This window comes from Physella acuta, unplaced genomic scaffold (assembly GCF_028476545.2).
Source record: "Physella acuta isolate Inbredline_101_S28 unplaced genomic scaffold, ASM2847654v3 ptg000738l, whole genome shotgun sequence".
Taxonomy (NCBI): Eukaryota; Metazoa; Mollusca; class Gastropoda; family Physidae; genus Physella; species Physella acuta.
The window spans coordinates 1,030,460-1,042,981 of record NW_026732256.1 but is presented as its reverse complement, the minus strand read 5'-3'; the positions used below and the strand labels follow the sequence as shown (position 1 = coordinate 1,042,981).

Here is a 12,522-nt window from a genome sequence, read left to right as displayed (position 1 = left end):
GCATTACTAGGTCTCTGTTGTTTTTATTGTTCTCTTTCGCACTTCTCTGTGGATAGAAATAAAGATAGACTACATCAGTACAAAGTGCAAAAACAGAAGGACTTATTTCCCCCACCCCCCTCTGCTACACTAATACTAAACTGAAAAACAGGAATAAACTTATATTCGTGGTTTTAAGACTAATAAGTTTCTAACAATGAATTACATCACATTTTGATCTGTAACAAAGACATTATTTTCATCATACATATATTGGAACACCTCATCATTATGATTTTGATAATATAAATACAAAGTAAACCCCACAGATACTATACTACTAAACAATACAATTCGTATAGGCGTATACTACGGTATATATTAACAATATTAGGCCTAGTATCAATTAAGATATTCTAACAAACAAACTTTGTATTAATTATGAGTAAAATAACACAGTTAAGACAACATATAAAAGATAAATATAATTACGATCCACGATCTGGTAATTCAGTCAGTTTATTTGCATGGCAACCAAAATCGACTAAAAGATGTTCACACGCCGCCATTTTGATCAACGACGCATAAGTCACATGACTAATTTCATTTGCAGAATCGGACATAGAACATTATAATTCTAGCGTATCCAAGGAAAATGTATGCGTTAATTATATACTGTTAGAACACAATCATATTATAAAATTGACATAGAACAAGATTATACTGGCCAAATGCATCAACTTGTAGTTAGAACAATGTCAAATTGAAAAGTTTGGTAGGAAGCAGATGACTTAGAGTCACGTAGATAAGTGGAGATTAAACATTGTGCTTTTTATAAATCAAAGGGTCGAGTTTTTGGAAAAAAATCAAAATTTGTAGTTAGAACAATATAATACTGAAGGGACATTTATGCAACTATATTTATCCACCGGACTCTGTTTTTGTTATCTCTCCTCAGTTGAGCCTACGTAAGCCCAGCAGCACTTGATTCTCCGAAAGCGTTACATAGGGACAACAAACTGGCTTACTAATTACCTTTATTCTTTCAAAGGGTTACATAGACAGAATGAACAAAAAATTAATCCATTGGTTTTAAGTCACACACACACACTGGCTGCAGTAAACAGCATGCTAGTCATACATTTTAATTTAAAGTTCATTATCTTGTAAGATGTACGTTGGAAACAATAAAAACAAAAAAATCACTGTATGTTTGGTGTCGGTTGATATTTTTTAAACATATAGGTACAAGAAAAGGTTTAAGTGTAAGGTATACATCACTAACAAATTTAATCTAAATTATATAGTTGTGTTTTAAGTTTTTGAATGACTAAAACATATATTACCAGTGAAGTAACCAGGATTGTAACATTTCGGGGCGGTTCAATATTTTCCAGTATTATATATTATATATATATATATATATATATATATATATATATATATATATATATATATATATATATATATATATATATATATATATATATATATATATATATATATATATATATATTTATACATTAATTTCACTCATTCACTCATTCACTCATTCACTCATTCACTCATTCACTCATTCACTCATTCACTCATTCACTCATTCACCCATTCACCCATTCACTCATTCACTCATTCACTCATTCACTCATTCACCCATTCACCCATTCACTCATTCACTCATTCACTCATTCACTCATTCACTCATTCACTCATTCACCCATTCACTCATTCACTCATTCACTCATTCACTCATTCACTCATTCACTCATTCACTCATTCACTCATTCACTCATTCACTCATTCACTCATTCACTCATTCACTCATTCACTCATTCACTCATTCACTCATTCACTCATTCACTCATTCACTCATTCACTCATTCACTCATTCACTCATTCACTCATTCACTCATTCACTCATTCACTCATTCACTCATTCACTCATTCACTCATTCACTCATTCACTCATTCACTCATTCACTCATTCACTCATTCACTCATTCACTCATTCACTCATTCACTCATTCACTCATTCACTCATTCACTCATTCACTCATTCAGTCATTCGCTCATTCGCTCATTCGCTCATTCGCTCATTCCCTCTTTCATTCATTTATTCATTTATTCATTTATGCATTTATGCATTCATTCATTCATTCATTCATTCATTCATTCATTCATTCATTCATTCATTCATTCATTCATTCATTCATTCATTCATTCATTCATTCATTCATTCATTCATTCATTCATTCATTCATTCATTCATTCATTCATTCATTCATTCATTCATTCATTCATTCATTCATTCATTCATTCATTCATTCATTCATTCATTCATTCATTCATTCATTCATTCATTCATTCATTCATTCATTCATTCATTCATTCATTCATTCATTCATTCATTCATTCATTCATTCATTCATTCATTCATTCATTCATTCATTCATTCATTCATTCATTCATTCATTCAGTCATTCAGTCATTCAGTCATTCAGTCATTCAGTCATTCAGTCATTCAGTCATTCAGTCATTCAGTCATTCAGTCATTCAGTCATTCAGTCATTCAGTCATTCAGTCATTCATTCATTCATTCATTCATTCATTCATTCATTCATTCATTCATTCATTCATTCATTCATTCATTCATTCATTCATTCATTCATTCATTCATTCATTCATTCATTCATTCATTCATTCATTCATTCATTCATTCATTCATTCATTCATTCATTCATTCATTCATTCATTCATTCATTCATTCATTCATTCATTCATTCATTCATTCATTCATTCATTCATTCATTCATTCATTCATTCATTCATTCATTCATTCATTCATTCATTCATTCATTCATTCATTCATTCATTCATTCATTCATTCATTCATTCATTCATTCATTCATTCATTCATTCATTCATTCATTCATTCATTCATTCATTTATTCATTCATTCATTCATTCATTCATTCATGCATTCATGCATTCATGCATTCATTCATTCATTCATTCATTCATTCATTCATTCATTCATTCATTCAGTCATTTAGTCATTCAGTCATTTAGTCATTCAGTCATTCAGTCATTCAGTCATTCATTCATTCATTCATTCATTCATTCATTCATTCATTCATTCATTCATTCATTCATTCATTCATTCATTCATTCATTCATTCATTCATTCATTCATTCATTCATTCATTCATTCATTCATTCATTCATTCATTCATTCATTCATTCATTCATTCATTCATTCATTCATTCATTCATTCATTCATTCATTCATTCATTCGGCCATTCGGCCATTCGGTCTTTCGGTCATTCGGTCATTCGGTCATTCGGCCATTCGGCCATTCGGCCATTCGGTCATTCGGTCATTCGGTCATTCGGTCATTCGGTCATTCGGTCATTCGGTCTTTCGGTCATTCGGTCATTCGGTCATTCGGTCATTCGGTCATTCGGTCATTCGGTCATTCGGTCATTCGGTCATTCGGTCATTCGGTCATTCGGTCATTCGGTCATTCGGTCATTCGGTCATTCGGTCATTCGGTCATTCGGTCATTCGGTCATTCATTCATTCATTCATTCATTCATTCATTCATTCATTCATTCATTCATTCATTCGGCCATTCGGCCATTCGGTCTTTCGGTCATTCGGTCATTCGGTCATTCGGCCATTCGGCCATTCGGCCATTCGGTCATTCGGTCATTCGGTCATTCGGTCATTCGGTCATTCGGTCTTTCGGTCATTCGGTCATTCGGTCATTCGGTCATTCGGTCATTCGGTCATTCGGTCATTCGGTCATTCGGTCATTCGGTCATTCGGTCATTCGGTCATTCGGTCATTCGGTTATTCGGTCATTCGGTCATTCGGTCATTCGGTCATTCGGTCATTCGGTCATTCGGTCATTCGGTCATTCGGTCATTCGGTCATTCGGTCATTCGGTCATTCGGTCATTCGGTCATTCGGTCATTCGGTCATTCGGTCATTCGGTCATTCGGTCATTCGGTCATTCGGTCATTCGGTCATTCGGTAATTCGGTCATTCGGACATTCGGACATTCGGACATTCGGACATTCGGACATTCAGACATTCATTCATTTAAGGGGTCATCCATAAATGACATCACACTCGTAGGGGGAGGGGGGGTCCGTAATTTTGTGACGATGTGTGATGAGGGGGAGGGGAGGGGGTTCAGATGTTGCGAGGTCACATTTTTTCATTATAAAAAAGCAATGTTAGAAAACGTATTTTAGACGTTAGTTCGCATTTTAGATAACTGTTTTTACAAATTGTAATAGTTTAGACAAGAGTTTAGAAAAATATCGATGTTTAAAAAGAATTCAACTGCAATTTTGAGGGGGGTTGTAGGTTGAGGTGTGACGTCATTTTAGGGGGGTATGGCTTTTTGTGAAACACGAAGTTTACAGACGCTATCAACAAACCGGTATGCAAAAGAGTATGCAAAAGAACAATCAGTGTCTGCTGGAGAGATATCACTATCGTTGCTTTATTTATGTTCGTACTTCTGTATGCTGGCATTCTGTGTTTGCGAAAACAGTAATTTTTTTGTAATCCATTTAGAAAATATTATTCAAGTAGCAAAATAGTTAAACATTGATGCTGCTGAATTGACTGATGTTATATATTTTCAGCCCCAAACAAACAGTTCTCCTTGAGTAAGATAATTGCGTTCAGAACAGAGTGGTGTTGGTGGAGATGACGTCACTATGTGGTTGAATGTTGTGTTTTACATGCATGCACGAGCTTCTATATTGTGATATATTTATTACAATAAACGATTTACGCTTTTTGTTTTGATAACTTTTCTTTGAATTTTTAAATTTTATTTTAATGCAAGTTGGTGGTTATTGTAATTAGCTTAACTGATAATTTGTTATCCAAATGTATTCTCCAACAAAATAGATCACATATGTCGTTACGTATGACATTACAAATATTTAAATTATTTTAGCACACCATATTTCTTTTGCTTTAAATTTAACTTAATAATGATTAATTTAATTAATTTGTTAAAATAATTTTAAGACGAAAGAAACGAGAGAATTGGACTTGACTAACAAAAACTTAGGAGAAGCCAAAAGAAGATAGAATACTGTGTATCTTCAATGAAATTGACAAAACGGCATGGCGTTAGGTTTACAACCAGAAAGTCTCGAGTTTTAATCTGGGTCCAAAACAGTAGAACGCCCCTGAGTCCACTTTGCTCGGATGGTAAGTTAGGGTAAGTGTAAAGGCTTGACAAGGTGCTGACTACACCTTACGTTCATAAGCCGATGTCAAGGTTTCAAATAAACTCTACTTCGTCTGTCCAATGGATTGTTTGTTCTAACGAGGATTATTTAATTCCTTTATTAAAGCAAATGTAGAGAAATAAGGGCTATGTATAGGCCTACAAGATAGTTTATACAGCTGATGTTAATTGATGAACGCTCGGGAGATCAGACTACTGGACTTAAAACTAAACAGTCAAGAAAATAGTCTGTGGAAGTATAAACAAGGACTGCAGGACTCACATGGGCTGAACTAACGAAAGCTGCACACAGCAGATTCAGTCGGAAAAGTGTAGCAGCAACCCTTTGCGCAACACTTGATACAGAGGAATAAGTCAAGTTATAATTACAATGATATTGCACGGCTTCCTCGTAAAACATGAACCAAATAGCTGCAACCAATTGACCAGCTTGTGGTATCTCTCTGGTTTGTTGAACTAAATGACCAGCTTGTAGTAACTCTTCGGCTTGTTGGACTTATTGACCAACTTATGGTATCTCTCTGGTTTGTTGAACTAATAGACCAACTTGTGGTATCTCTTTGGTTCGTTTCCCGTATTTGGTGGGTTCAGCTACGTTTTCCAGTTAGCCGGAAGTTATTGTGTTGAAGATAATATTGTTGATGGGGATGGGGGTAGTACCTCAATAATTGAAGGAACTGCTAATGCAGAAACTGGCAGAAAGCAATATCTAGGAATACATAGTTCTATGTAATTGCGGTTGAGCAACAATGGCAAGAAATACAGCGATGTTTATGGAGTCGAAGGTAATGGAGTGAAAACACTGGTAAAAGAAAAGTGGTTGTTTTTAACAATTTAGAGAAAAAAAGGACATTTGAAAAAGAAGCAAGAGCTATGAGACTAACAAGGATTCTGAGAATTGCCCGACACATGGTCCGGTGACTAGGTGTATATGTAATATCTTCCTCGCCAGATAAAATCAGTAAGTCAAATTGTAACAACAACTTTTTATGTGTCAACAAAAAGTAAAATGATTTCTTTAAACAAAATATACTTCTCTAAACTATATAACTTTTTAAGAAAAGATTTCGTTCTCATTATAAGTTGTTCAAAACGTTACATAGCAAATCAAACTTTCTTTAATTTCATATTTAATAAAACTAATTATTTGATTCCGTTTTTTTTGCGCACCACTTACAGCGCAGAATAATTATGCCAAAATAGCACTATGTTTAAACATGTTTTTGTGAAGCTAAAAATGTAATACACCATACTGAATCCGGAAGGAACTGCTCATTCTATGTAGCAGAGATCAATATTTGCCTAGGAACCTCAAGTTTTAGTTCATGGTTAGTAATTAACATGTATGTTCAGTGTGATTTTTTTTTATTTAATGTTAAATCAATACAAAAATTTGTCTTTATTTATAATAATGCGGCATTGTTTTTTTAAATGTAAATAAAAGCTCTATATCTTCGTTTTGATATCACTGTGAGGTAAAGAGGAATATTGCATGGCTGCTAGAACTCGATATATTCTTGAGTTTAGTTCTCTGGGCTAATTAGGCTCGCTAGGTGTCGACAGCAAGCTATCCACAAAAGAATCGAGTAAGGAGATATGGCAACGAATTCTGGTGTATTTTTTAGAGACTTCCGCAACAAAATCCGGTACCAAAGGAGATTCTGAATTTTCCTGGTGACTACACCGACAAAGACAAATAGAGAGAGTGATGACATGAAGGCACACAGTGATTTTTTTTTCATGGCGGGATGAACACTGACGGGGTGCATCCATGTATATATATATATATATATATATATATATATGTTAGGGTCAAAGCCCGAAGTGCGGCCAAAGCCCGAAGAACTTAGCAATAAGATCGTATTTCGTGCATTGGCCGGCCAATGCGCGCACTGGCCGGGACGTACTGGCCAAAGTCCGAAGCGCTTAAACTTGACAGCGTATTTTGTACATTGGCCGGCCAATGCGCGCACTGGCCGGGATGTCCTGGCCAATGTTCTATCTAGACTAAGTTGTGATCGCATTTTCATTATTATTTCCATATATGGGCTCTCGATAAAATAGTTACTGACGAAGATCTTGAGAACATTGAACAAGAAATGGAGGTTGTCAGCTAACACATCTGCTGCCGTGGCGGAACGTCCAGACCAGTTGCGTGACAATAATGTGGCCAACAGATACTATATAGTTTGTGAAAAACATTGTAGTGCAGCTCATTCTTTTGGATCCTGTGGCAACGATGTCCATGCTATTTGTGGAATACCCAATGAAGCAGACGAAGGGTACGGAGGGAACATTACCTGCAGATTGTGTCACAACAAACAAGACATCATGGAACACAGATCAGCAGCTCATACTGGCTTGCAAACTCAAGGTGCTAATATGCTTAAAACATCAAATACAAAATTTAAAGATGGTGAAGTGGGTGACAATGTACGCATCCGTTTTCCAGATGTTGACAGAGGTCACGGTGATCCCCGAAGCGTGATTGCAGTTGTCATGAGCGTCGAGGACGGTTTCTACAAATTAGGAACGGAACATGGTGTTCTAAAACAACTGTATGCTAGAAGTGAGTTTTCAATTCTTCACGAAAAACTGCTCTTATTATCGTAAGTTAGCACTGATAAAAATCACTACGAACCATCGCATCTTTACAATCATTGACTGGGGGCCAAGGCTACACTCGCTTCAATTGCACAACTAAGTGCACAACAAATCGCTGCAAGTGTAAAAATAACAGGCTGCTATGTAATTCTAAATGCCATAAAAGTTCAACTTGTTGTAACAAATGATGATATTGATAGATTGAGACTACAGTACAATAAAAAATTTGAATTACTTTAATTAATTATCAATAAAGACTTAATTTCATGATCCTTACGGCATAAAAAAAAACCAAAATCTGCTCATGATCTTCTAATTAAGACTTTGGCCGGTCCACCATGGTCCGCGGACTGGCCGGCCAAAGGCCGAAATCAAGCAATGTTTCGGACTTTGACCGACCTATGGGAGGCGATATTGGCTAATGCGCGGATTGGCCGGCCAATCCTAGCATTGGCCGACTTCGGGCTTTGACCGTAACATATGTATATATATATATATATATATATATATATATATATATATATATATATATATATATATATATATATATATATATATATATATATATATATATATATATGTATATATATATATATATATATATATATATATATATTGAGTTTGGTGCTTTGATAACATAGGCCATAGGCTGTTTGGCAACAACGGCGTTTTTATCACTATAAGGGGTTAACAACATATAGTTTTATAACTGTAAAGCTATACAGTATACAATTTATACAATTTTATACAACTTACCTTCAAGTTGCCATTAATAGAAATTAACCTGTACAAAAATTAGTCTACTTAAATTTCAACACAATTAATACGAGATATGTGAAACAACATAGCATTATTTTAAAAAAGCAAACCAACTATACAGTCAATATAGCTCTACTTGTATGGTTAAAGGGAAGTATCACCCAGACGAAGGTAATGAACTAAACAATTCGCCAAACAAAAACTATCTGACTTAGACAAGTCACATGTTTACCATGGTGCACAGTTTTCTAGAGTCATAATACAAAATATTATTTGCTGTAATTATGTTAATTTAAAAATAACAATTCTGCAATTTTTTCAAAGGCCTGATGTAAACACGTTTAATTTATTATAGATAATTCTTCAAAACCTTAGCTTAAATAATTAAAACTGGGAAAAAACTCTTAATGTATAAGTCTTTTAATTTGAAGACATTTAATTCAAGAGAATTGTATTAAATGTACAGTTTTCTATCAAAATTTAGATGATTGCCTATAAAAATGAAGTGATATGTAATCAAATTGTAAAAAAAACTTATAACTTCAGTGCTTTTTAAAGAAATGTCAAGTATTAAAAGGAAAACGTTTTCTAATTATTTGTGAATTATTTCCGGTAACCGGAACTTATACTTTACTCTATTTCCGGTTTCTAAAATTACATTGCAACAAGTCATAAAATGCTGCTTGATTTTATGTTTAATTAACATTGCAAAAATGTATATATATATATATATATATATATATATATATATATATATATATATATATATATATATATATATATATATATATATATATATATACATATATATATATATATATATATATATATATGTATATATATATATATATATATATATATATATATATATATATATATATTATAGATAGATACATAACGTTTCTCTAATTGGAGATGTGTGACAGTTTAACAAAGCACGTTAAACTCCTTAATCTGATGTTAGTAGCACTTGACGTTGCTTCTGGTAAATATAATTAATTTGTTCGTTTTGTTCCGTTATGTTACTACTTACATAGTGTGTTTTTCTAAAAGTTAGTTTAATACGCTTATATATACTAATGGCAGAAAACAAGATATTATTCTGAAAATAAATTATGTTTTTGTTTTTGTTTTTTTAAGTAAGACTTTTTTAAGGGAAATTTATTTCCATACATCAGTTTGTTATTAACAATTACCTTTTTAAGGGTGCATAATATGAAGATAATAAAAACAAGAAATAAAGGCTTAACACTATTGCTGTTGAACGCGCTTTTTTAAATTGTATAATAATTGTATGTTTTAAATAATTATAAATTTTGCCTAATTGAACAATTAATACAGTTACACCCTATGTAAATTAACCTCTCGCCAAACTTTTTACCTTCACTGTCTTCAAATATTCCATTCGTCTGTTCCCTATTCCTTCCTATCCTTTCGACCTCAACAGAATAATAAAATAGGTCTTTACAAAATGGAAACCTTATGAGTTTGCAGAGCAGTAAAATAAATTTTAAAAAAATAAGCTATTTTGTCCAAACTAAAATTTAGAACTAAGCTACAAATTGTTCGATTCCACTTTGCTTTAAATAATAATAATAATAATAAATAAATGTAATGAATTATTAAAAATAAATTAATTCGATAAATTATTACAAATAAATTAATTTAATTAATAATTATAGATACATTTAATTAATTATTCAAAATAAATGAAATTAATTATTAAAAAAATGAAAATTAATTATTAAAAAATAAATTTAATTTAATTGAGTTCAGATATATTAAATGTAGCACACGGCCTACATTAGATTGCAGCCATTCGTATTTTACAGGTGTTAAATGTAGCACACGGCCTAAAGTAGATTACAGCCATTCGTATTTTACAGGTGTCAAATGTAGCACACCAAAAGTAGATAACAGCCATTCATATTTTACAGGTGTCAAATGTAGCACACCACCTAAAGTATATTACATCCATTCGTATTTTACAGGTGTCAAATGTAGCACACCACCTAAAGTAGATTACAGCCATTCGTATTTTACAGGTGTCAAATGCAGTACACCGCCTAATGTAGACAACAGCAGGTGGGATGGCTGCGAGACGTCTTATAAAAGTAACTGTACTTTGTTGTGTCACAAAGGATATCACGTTGAAGGAATTAAAACTATCACTTGTCAAGCAAATCGACAATGGACAACACCGGGAAATTGTGTTGGTAAAGACGACATTCATTTCCATCAATTAAAATAATAGTATTTTATGTGTTTGGTAAACACATTTAAATAATTATATAGTGCCTATTAGTGATATGTTATTGTTTTCCAATTTCAAAACACACTAAAATAGAGATAGTTCTTACATTACAAATAATGCTATATCAATGTGAAGGTGTGGGCCAGATAATATAAATTTTGTAAAATGTACTTAGTGTGTTTTTAAAATGATTCTAAATAATATAATTCACAAGGATAGTGTAAGTTACGATAGTTTTTTACATCATTTTTAATTAAGCACGCCTCATTTAAAAAAAATATTGTTTTAATGTATATCGACGAAAATTGTAAAGCATATAACAAAATAAACATACTATATATTACAAAACTGAAATGAAATTGTTGACAAACAGAAAACCGTTTTAACAATCAAACCGTTTATATTTTTTAGTAATAGAACAGTTACGTTTGTTTTAATATTTTAATGAAAATAAGCTTGTAACTATTAGATTATTTAAGACAAATGATTCAAATTTTACGTTTCAGTTATAAACAAAATTCTGTTGTTTTTAAGTATTAGTTTAGAACTCCTTAATCGAAGCCAGAACTATGCGTATCTGCAGTAATGTATTCTACATATCCCACATTCCAATTAACTGAACATCCAGAAAGTTTCAACATTTTTCTGCACTATTGCAACTATATCCAGTGTCTATATATCAGCTGCATTTCTTTTTAATTTTGTATAATAGTTTTATTTTTAAAAATTGTTTCTTAATTTCAAATGTAGCGCAAAAATATGTCTCACTAAAATGTTTTGTTTTGATTTTGTCTCTGATACTTGATTATAATACAATTTCATCAGCCAATTTCCAAACTTCCAAGTGTGAGAAGAGTGTTCAATAAATTAATACTATCAACAATACAGTATATATACTATAAGCAAGGGATCTTCCATAAATGACGTTAGGGGGAGAAGAAGGGTCGGTAATTTTATGACTGTCTGTGATGAGAAGGAAGGGGTAGGAGGGGGAGGGTTTAGAAAATATTTTTCTTTAATAATTCTAATTTAATTTTTTTTCGAAGTAAATTTATGCCAAACATTAGGCACAGCAAATGGTTTATGGCAATATAGCAGCAGTACCACAGGTAATTTGAAATGTAGAAGTGGATATAAAGTTGAAGGGAATAAAACTATCGATTGCCAAGAAAATGGACAATGGACAAAACCGGGTCGCTGTGTAGGTAAATATCGTTTTATTTTCTCTAATACGCTATAATTGGTATTGATGTCTTGGCTATTGTGCATCTCGTCTGTACTTCTTCCTTAATGTATTCTCCTGAAAACTTCGAGATTCTTCTGTTCATGCCTTGATAGTTTCTCCAGGTCCCACGTTCCTATTAACGAAACCACTTGAAAAGCTTCCACAATTTATGGCTTCTTCCAACTTTCTAAATAAACTGTATATCCTTTGCGTTTATTTTTTCTTTATATTTTAAAGCGTTATAAGGCTAATTTTCTGTCGGCTGTAACTTTAACAATACGTCCGTTTGCTGTTTTTATTACGTTCCAACACTTATACACATTTTCAACTTTCTTTTTCATTTAGTTTTACAATAAATTTCATAATACATTTTTGAATGTCTTTATTAAACTACTTTAGTTCTTAAATACTTGATATAAATC

The 12,522-nt window shown here is 32.6% G+C and overlaps 1 long non-coding RNA gene across 1 annotated transcript; it reads left to right on the top strand.

Annotated features, from left to right (window-relative positions):
- The first annotated feature begins 9,531 nt into the window (after positions 1 to 9,531).
- On the top strand, positions 9,532 to 12,040 carry LOC131950114 (uncharacterized). Its single transcript, XR_009388286.1, has 3 exons — positions 9,532 to 9,606; positions 10,667 to 10,837; positions 11,922 to 12,040. It is a non-coding gene; the product is annotated as an uncharacterized LOC131950114 (long non-coding RNA).
- Positions 12,041 to 12,522: the final 482 nt, after the last annotated feature.